Consider the following 8,996-nt stretch of genomic DNA (forward strand, 5'->3'; position numbering starts at 1 on the left):
AGCCAGGAGGCTAAGAGGGTAACTTATTTGTTTGTTTGAGGCCAGGTCTTATGTATTCCAGCCTGGCCTTGGATTCTTTGTAGCTGAGGAGGATGACATGGAACTTTTTTTTTTTTTTTTTTTTTTTTTTTTTGGTTTTTCGAGACAGGGTTTCTCTGTCCTGGGACTAGCTCTTGTAGACCAGGCTGGCCTCGAACTCACAGAGATCCGCCTGCCTCTGCCTCCCAAGTGCTGGGATTAAAGGCGTGCGCCACCAACGCCCGGCCAACCCAACAGATTTCTATGGTGCCATTTACTGCTGGGCTGCACATAGAGTTGTGGTTATGAAGCCTGCATCTGTCTACCAAATGGACTAGGTAGATATACCTAAGAACAGACCACTTATTAGCTACTGTTTGATATTTTGCACAAGAAAATAATAAAAAAATAAACAAGAATTGTCTAAATTCCCAGGGGAAGGTGGAGAATTTCCCCTCCTACTCAGTGAAGACAGCCCCAGCCTCCTGGGTAAGTGAAAGCCATAATGGAGGAAGGCTCTGTTTACACATACTTTACCCCTCAGAGCACCCAATTTTAACAGGAAACAATAAATATTGTTTCTGATTTTTGCATTGCGTGATATTTTATCTTGTGACTCAGGAACAGTTCAGCAGGGTAGGCTGTGCCTTTGGAGGCTGTCAGGAATAGGTGTGTATTCCTGGGACTTCTGCCTGGACTTCTGGTTCCCTTGATATTCCAGGGAGGGTGGGTGGGGCCCGGAGGCTTCCGTGGTGTCAGTCTGGCAGACAGGCCACCCCGGATCCTGGCTTGTAATCTGCCCTTTGATGCATTCTCCTTTCTCTCTGGAGCCATATGGCTCTCCAAGTTTATAGATGGAGAGTCAGTTCAAAAAAGACAGACGCAGTTCTGAGTTTGGGGATGGCTGTGGGTGTGCCACTTGCTGTGTGATCTGATCTAGTTAGAGGGAGATGGGACCAGGATCCCTAAGCTGCTTGGTCCTTGTTTTAGCTGATGGAAGAACAGCTAAGTTGCTTGGTGGATGGGAGAGCTTGCTAAAGGGAGCCTAGATTTTCCAGTATTGTCCTGCTTGACCAGAAGTTAGTTCCACTGTCACTTCCTGCTTTGGGAAAGCCTGAAGAGACACTTGGGACTTTGGTGTTAGAACCATCACTCTGAATATGAGAGGGACAGACACACCTCACTTAGGAGTTAGGGGTGTGTAGCTAACCTTGCAGGAAGCTGAAGATGAGAGAGTTCAAGGAAGGAAGCTGTGTTTGAAGGAGACTGTGAATGATCAGATGAGAATTACGGCCGGCCAAGTAGAGGCCAGCCAGGAGGCTAAGAGGGTAACTTATTTGTTTGTTTGAGGCCAGGTCTTATGTATTCCAGCCTGGCCTTGGATTCTTTGTAGCTGAGGAGGATGACATGGAACTTTTTTTTTTTTTTTTTTTTTTTTTTTTTGGTTTTTCGAGACAGGGTTTCTCTGTCCTGGGACTAGCTCTTGTAGACCAGGCTGGCCTCGAACTCACAGAGATCCGCCTGCCTCTGCCTCCCAAGTGCTGGGATTAAAGGTGTGCACCACCAATGCCCGGCCGACATGGAACTTCTGATTCTTCTGCCTTCCCTCACAAGTACTGAGATCACAAGTGTGGTCACCACAGTCAGTTTATGGGTGCTTGCTGGGGACCGAACCTAGGACTTTTTGCATACTAGACAAGCACTTTACCAACTTTGCTATATCTTCAGCCAAAATTTAATTTTCACTTTTTAAAAGAAATCTTTTTGAAAGATTTTTCATTTTGTGTGTGTGTGTGTATGTGTGTGTGTATCTCTGTCTCTGTCTCTCTGTGTGTATATGTGTATGTGTCTGTGTGTGTATCTGTGTGTCTCTGTGTGAGTATGTCTCTCTGTGTGTGTATGTCTGTGTGTGTTTGCATGTGGGTGTGTGAACATGAGTGCTGGTGTTTGAGGAGACCAGAGGCATCAGATCCCTGGAACTGGAGCTATAGCTTCTTGATGTGGGTGTTGGGAATCAAACTCAGGTTCTCCTGGAAGAGCAGCAAGTGCTCTTACCTGATAAGCCATCGCTTAGCCCCACCCCCATTTTATTTTTTATTTATTTATTTTTTGTTGTTGTTTTTTCAGAGACAGGGTTTCTCTGTGTGGCTTTGGAGCTTGTCCTGGAAGTCGCTCTGTAGACCAGGCTGGCCTCGAACATAGATCCACCTTCCTCTGCCTGCTGAGTGCTCGGATTAAAGGCATGTGCCACCATCGTCCAGCCTGTTTTTTGTTTTTTTAAACAGGGTGTCTAAACATGTAGACATACTGGCTTCAAATTCATTGTGTTTTTTGTTTTTTTAAACAGGGTGTTTAAACATGTAGCCATACTGGCCTCAAACTCATTGTGTAGCTTAGGATAACCTTGAATTCCTGGTCTTCCTAAGTGCTGGAATTATTGTCTGTATGTGTTCACAATGCATGTGAGCAATTTTATGTGTGGTGTGTGTGTGTGTGTGTGTGTGTGTCTGTCTGTCTGTCTGTCGGTCGGTCGGTCGGTCTGTCTGTCTCATGGACAGCTACAGGCACAGTGTGCAAGTGTTGAGGCCAAAGGAAGAAGTTGAGTAGTTGAGTGTTGTGCTTTGAGACAGTCTCTCACTGAACTGGAGCTAGGATAAGAGTCACTCCTAGCAATCTCCCTCCCTCCACCCCCTCGCATCGCTGGGGTCACACACACACACACACACACACACACACACACACACACACACACACACACACACACACACAAACGCATGTATGATCGTGGTTTTATGTGGGTTCTAGCAATCTGAATTCAGATCCTCTTACTTGTACAGCCAGTGCTATTACTTTCTGAGACATTTCTCCAGTCCTAACTAAGAAAAACAAAGGCAAAAAATGGGGCCCTTTGCCTGGGAATGTTAATTCAGTTTTAAGCCTACCTCTCTTTCTGGAATATCTTTAGTATCTCTTGACTAGGAGATGGTCTGCCTTTTTTTTTTTTTTAAAGCAAAGCTATCAGCCAGGTGGCAGTGGCTCATGGCTTTATCCTAGCACTCAGGAGGCAGAGGCAGGCAAATCTCTAGCCAGCCTGGGCTGCACAGTGAGTTCAGGACAACCAAGGCAACACAAAGAAACCCTATTTCAAAACAAAAAGAAAGCAAAGTTACCATGAATTTACTATGGTGATGGAGAGTACAGACTTTAGATTTTAAGTGCAGATTTGAGAGGAGAAACACTTCAGAAAAGGAGAGCAACAGCCAGGGCATGGGTACAGGCTTCTGTCCAGAAATCTCATCGCTAGACTGAAAGCTCTGTCTGAGTATTTGCATTTCAGCCAAAATGCCAGCCAGTCCCATAGTGTAGAATCATGTTCCTTTGGAGATACTTCCCATTTGAAAATGAAGTGTTTTGCTTCCTTGATATTCATGATGGGGGAGATTACTTTATCCCTTTGCACTTTCAGAAGATGTGAAGTCAAACAGGGAAGCCCCTGGAGGCATGCTTGTGAAAAGAACAGAGCAGATGGCAAGTGACACCCTCCCAGCCAGGGCTCACTTTTATGATGTACTTTGAAATGCCACCTGTTCCATATATATCTCTTCTCGACAGGAGTATGAGGGATGGGGTGGGAGTGGGGAATTTGGGACCTCCCCAATGATTTCTCTGTTTCAGTCAAGTGGAAGCCAGACGGTGATTGATCAGGGATAGTGGCCTGATTCAGAAAGTTTTACAAAGTCCTAACTAGGCTAAGGGTGAAGGACAGGAGAGGTTGCTGTAGCAGTGGCCATTCAGAGGCACAGTGCCACTATTCTCTGATACAAAGATGCATCTACCCTGCATTTTGCTCACACAGCCTTTTGAGGCGAGAAGCACAATCTGAGCCCCCATCCTCCAAACATAGACTCGTTTCTTTCCTTCTTTGCATCCCGTTATGTAACCCAGGCTGGCCTTAAACTTGCCTTGAAGGAGTGATCCTCAGGCTTTGGCCTCCCAGGAGCTGGCATTATAGACATGTAGCACTGTACAAAGTTCCCCTCTACCTTTTTGTCGTCTTCAGGTTCTCTCATGTCACCTTTCCCTCCTCCTCCTCTTTCATCAATTTTAGGATAGTACAGGGCCTGTCACTTCACCTATTCAGGAGGCTGAGGCAGAAGGGTCTCATGATGAAGGCCAGCTTTGACACAAAGTGAATTCAAGCTGTGCCGTGGTGGTGGCGCATGCCTTTAATCCCAGCACTCCGAGGCAGAGGCAGGCAGATCTCTGTGAGTTCAAGACCAGCCTGGTCTACAAGAGCGAGTTCCAGGACAGCCTCCAAAACAATACAGAGAAACCCTGTCTCCAAAAACAACAACAAAACAAAACAAAAACAAAAAATGAAGTGAATTAAAGGCCAACCTGGGCAACTTTGTGAGACTACCTAGAAATAAAAACAAAAAAGGCCTGGGACTGTATGTAGGTCAGTAGTGCTTAAGAGATATGTGAGGTCCCATCTTCAATTCCCTGTTTAAAAAAGAAAAGCAATGCTAGTGATTAGAATACATGTTCTGCCAGTGAACTATACCTTCCCCCAGTCTCCCAAGTCTATCCTCAGAGAACTCAATAATTAGATTTTTTTTACCTTCACTTTCAGATGTAGAAAGCCCAGCCAGGATAAAGTGATCTACAAAGACCATTAGCAAGTTGGTATCAGAATAGGGACCCTGTGTCTAGGTGGCCTGAAGAAACTCTTATGATGTTATCAGAAGTCCAGGGGATAACTTGACCCAGGCTGTGGGAAGCCTGTCTCTATTTCTGGGTCAAGGCATGTGAGTCAGGCCAATGTCAAATACAATCCTGATTGTCACTGAAAAGGCCCCAGGGTCCACTGCTCCCTGAGGGCTCCCATTCTGCTTTCTCTGCTATGGTAAGTACTCGAAGGCTCTGATCCTCCAGGTTTGTTTATCATGCTTCCCAGTGTTTTTCCTTGCCCTAAGGTATCTCAAAAACAGATCAATGGTCAACTGCAGACACTGACACTTTCTTGGGACACAGTGTCCCAGCAAAAAAGGGGTTGTTGGCTCACAGGTACAGAAACAGGTGGCCTGGGAATTAACTGCTCCCTGGAGCATAGATGTTTGTTAAAATAGATCAGACCTCCTAGATCAAAGACTGTGGCCTCTTGGGGCAGGCATTATGTAGACTAAAGAACAGATGGGTGACAGCAAAAGAAAGTTCCCCAGTATTTCCCGCTAATCAGGCTCATGATTGCATCTAAGGTGAAACAGACAAAACCGCAAGTGAGTGAACTGGAGGACTGGGTTAGTGAGGGACTGCATACAGGTGTGCTCAGATAACCAGCAAGTTCCGGGGACGGGGAGGGTTCAGTCCTCACCACTGGATAAACCGAGCATGGTGGCACCCTGTAATCTTAACAGAGGAAGCAGGAGAATCAAGAGTTTAGGTCATCAAATGGCCTCTCAGTCAGGTGAGTGGGCTGTTCTCACCGGGGTTGAATTCTCTTAGTAGGTAAAGGGTATGAGGTGAGTAAGCTGAGACCTAGGCCAAGGGCAAGACTTGAAGGAGTATTATTAGCTTGTCCGTCCCTTGGGGAGGGGAATGGTTTTAAGTAACAGACCTATTAAGAGTATAGGAAGTTCACTGTTTTATTAGAAAGAGCAGTTGGTACCCTGCCTGAGTTTGCTTTCACCAAGCTCCTCCCTGCTGTTGGGCTAAACAGCATGTGTCCTACCTGTGCAAACTCTGCATAGGCAAACTCTAATTAGCCTCATTGTATTCATGTCTGTATCTGTGGCGGGTGGCATGGTCTATGCAAGATGTTCATTACCTGAGGGGTTGTGGGGAAGACAGCATAGGATGAGGGGGCCTTGTTCACTGAATTGTTCACTGAATTGCTCTTCTGAAGGTCTCTGCTCCAGCCCTTTTCCATCCACTATTGTCACTTGTTCTTAGCAGTTGTTTGTCAGAATAGCTGTGGTGGGTTTGGTTGCCATGGTAACAGTCAGTGGTGTAGCTGGACAGGCTTGAATGCAGATGGATTCAGGACAAAGGTTGAAGATACAGGGCTCAGGTCCCGGATGTTCTTTTTTGTTTCAAAGCCTTTTAGTTAGCTTAAGTGGGCAGTCTTGACAGCTCTCAATGCTGTACTTATTATTGAAGGGTAGGGAAGAGATAGACCCCTCCCTTTGGAAAGACCCCTCCCTTTGGAAAGACCCCTCCCTTTGGAAAGACCCCTCTCTTTGGATAGACCCCTCACTGACTGTGTGTGGAGACCGATGAGGAGCAGCTGTAGGGTTTCTAACTTCTGTTCACTTCAGGCCTTCGAGGGTTTTGTTGGGTTCTGGGTATTGAACGCAGGGCCTGGCAGTAAGTACAACCTCTCACTGAGTTACATAGTTACATCCTAGACCCCTCTTTTTTTTTTTTTTTTTTTTTTTTGGTTTTTTGAGACAGGGTTTCTCTGTGGCTTTGGAGGCTGTCCTGGAACCAGCTCTTGTAGACCAGGCTGGTTTCAAACTCACAGAGATCTGCCTGCCTCTGCCTCCTGAGTGCTGAGATTAAAGGCATGCACCATTGCCGCCTGGCTAGACCCCCTCTTTAAACAACTTTTTAGATTGATTTTTGTGTATTAGTATTTTGCCTCCATGCATTATGTGCACCATGTGTGTCTGCAGAAGTCTCTGGCTTCTGGATCCCCTGGAACTGGAGTTATGAATAGTTTTGAGCCACTATGTGGGTGCTGGGAACCCAACAAGAGCAACAAGGATTCTTAACCTCTTAGCTGTCTCTCTAGCCCCAACCTGCCTGCTCTTTTCTTTCTTCCTTCCTTTCTCTCTTTCCCTTCCTTCTTCCTTTCTCTCTCCTTTCTATTTTTTAAAGAAAAAGATCCCTCCGTGTTGCCTAGGCTGGCCTTAAACTCCTGTGCACAAAAGTGATTCTCTTGCCTCATTCTCCCGAGTAAAATGGGGGCTGCAAGTTATGTGCCACTACACCAGGGTAGGGTGTCCTTTGAATGCTGTTGAGCAATGCTGCATCTGTGAACAAGTCAGGAAGGCCCGAAGCCAAGAGGGTTTCTGCACACTAGGAGACCCTGTCCACACCCAGCTCTGTCAACAGCCTTTCTCTCCTCTATTTTGTAATTGGGGTCAGAGTCCTAACTCTTCATATGCCTGTGCCCCATTTAAAACATGTAAGACCTGATAATGTGAGAAGATTAGGACTTGGTGTTGTGAATTTACCTTTCCAGAAGGTTGGCTGTAGGATTGCTTGAAGAGCGGCAATTCCCTAGGTATTATGGTGCAGTGGGAGGCAAACCCAGGTTTTCTGGGCACTAATGGCAATGTTTGAATCTTGGAAAACTTGAGTCAGTCCAAGGGCAGTAAAGACCTGTCTCCACTGCTTGTCTTTGTCTTTGTCTTTGTTTTGTTTTGAGATGGTCTTATGTAACCCAGGCTAGCTTGGACTCACCATATAGCAGAGGCTGGTACTGAACTCTTATCCTGCCACCTCCATCTCCCAAGTGCTGGGATTACAAGCATTTACCTACCACCGTGCCTGACTTCAGATTGCATGTCTAATGTGGCCTTCATGTTCTGGGATTAGAAGCATGGCTTTGAAGGAAAAGATAACCGTTATGAGATTGTGAAGTCAGGAGAGCAGTTTCTGCTTGTTGTTGTTGTCCTGAAATGTATCATTCATTCATCCAATCTTCACAACTTTGCAATAAACACCCAGCCAACACACTGGACCCTGCTTCCCCACCACTTTACATCCAAGGCTTCTCTCTCTGTGGGGTTAAGGACCATAGTCAGGGATGCACAGCTGTTTGTAATCACAGGCCTACGGCCTCTACACTGAGTACCTCAGTGAGGTTCTCAACTGTCACTCAGCTCACAGCAGCACTGAGATCTTGGGTTTGTGCTAAGTCTGTATGGGCGGTGCTAGAGATCTTAATTAATACTGGGTAATACCAGGTGGTGCTTAACCATCTCCAATACCCTTCAGGTTCTCACATCTACATCTAATCAGCTGCTGGCTGGTTCTGGCAGGGAGAGGGAGGACTTTATTAGTCTCACTGGGTCTTGGGCCAGCACTGAGATTGTGGCTGGATATCCCAGGAAAGATATCTTCTTTTGTTCTATTCAAGTTTGGTGACAGGAGGAAGCAAGTTGGGTAATAGCCTGGCCTCTCCAATTCACCTCTGCCCTCTTCCCAGAGGCAGAAGGCAACAGTCCCTGAGGTCTGCTCAGCTTTATCAAATAATGTGGCCCAGGGCCAGACTTGAGAGTGGGGAGGAAAGAGGTTTGGAACGGGGTGGAGGTGCCCAAAAAGAGGAACAAGGCCAGAGTTGTGTTCTGCTCCATGCCGACTCCCTTTTCTCATTGTCCACCTTTGGTTGAGCAAGCTCTTTCAGGGTTATTTCTCTGCCTGAGGCTTCCAAATGACTTGTCTCACTGAAACTTTTACTTCCTACAAAGCCTTCTTTTGACATCTCATGGTCTCATACTAGACTCCTTAGGACCTCGTATTCAGTTGCACTGTCATGCCTGTCAGTCAAGGTGGTCCTGGCTTGACCAGGTCTTTGTTCCTGCAGTACTGGGTTATTAGACGACTTTCTTCCAGTTCGTCTCTGGGCGAATCCCATTCAATTTTGGGGGTTAGCATTAATATCATTCCTTAGAGTGAACCCTCTGCTCCTCCACTAGAGCAGGAATCAAGGTGAGGTGGTCCTGTGTCATCAGTCCTGGCGCCGTTAAGAGGCTCTCAGCATGTTCTGAAAGCATAAGTGAAAGGTCTTTGTGACCGGGCGAGACGCACTAGCCAGCCTGCCTCGCAGCTGGGTCACTCCTTCCTCATCCCCGGGGCCTCCCGCACCTTGACCATGGACTGCTGCAGGAGCGGGCGGCTCAGCGGCGCACGCGCACTGTGGGCCATCTCTCGGCGGGGACGCGCACGCCCGAGGCCGCGTGCGTCACAAC

Source organism: Mesocricetus auratus, unplaced genomic scaffold (genome assembly GCF_017639785.1).
Source record: "Mesocricetus auratus isolate SY011 unplaced genomic scaffold, BCM_Maur_2.0 Super-Scaffold_100691, whole genome shotgun sequence".
Classification (NCBI taxonomy): domain Eukaryota; kingdom Metazoa; phylum Chordata; class Mammalia; order Rodentia; family Cricetidae; genus Mesocricetus; species Mesocricetus auratus.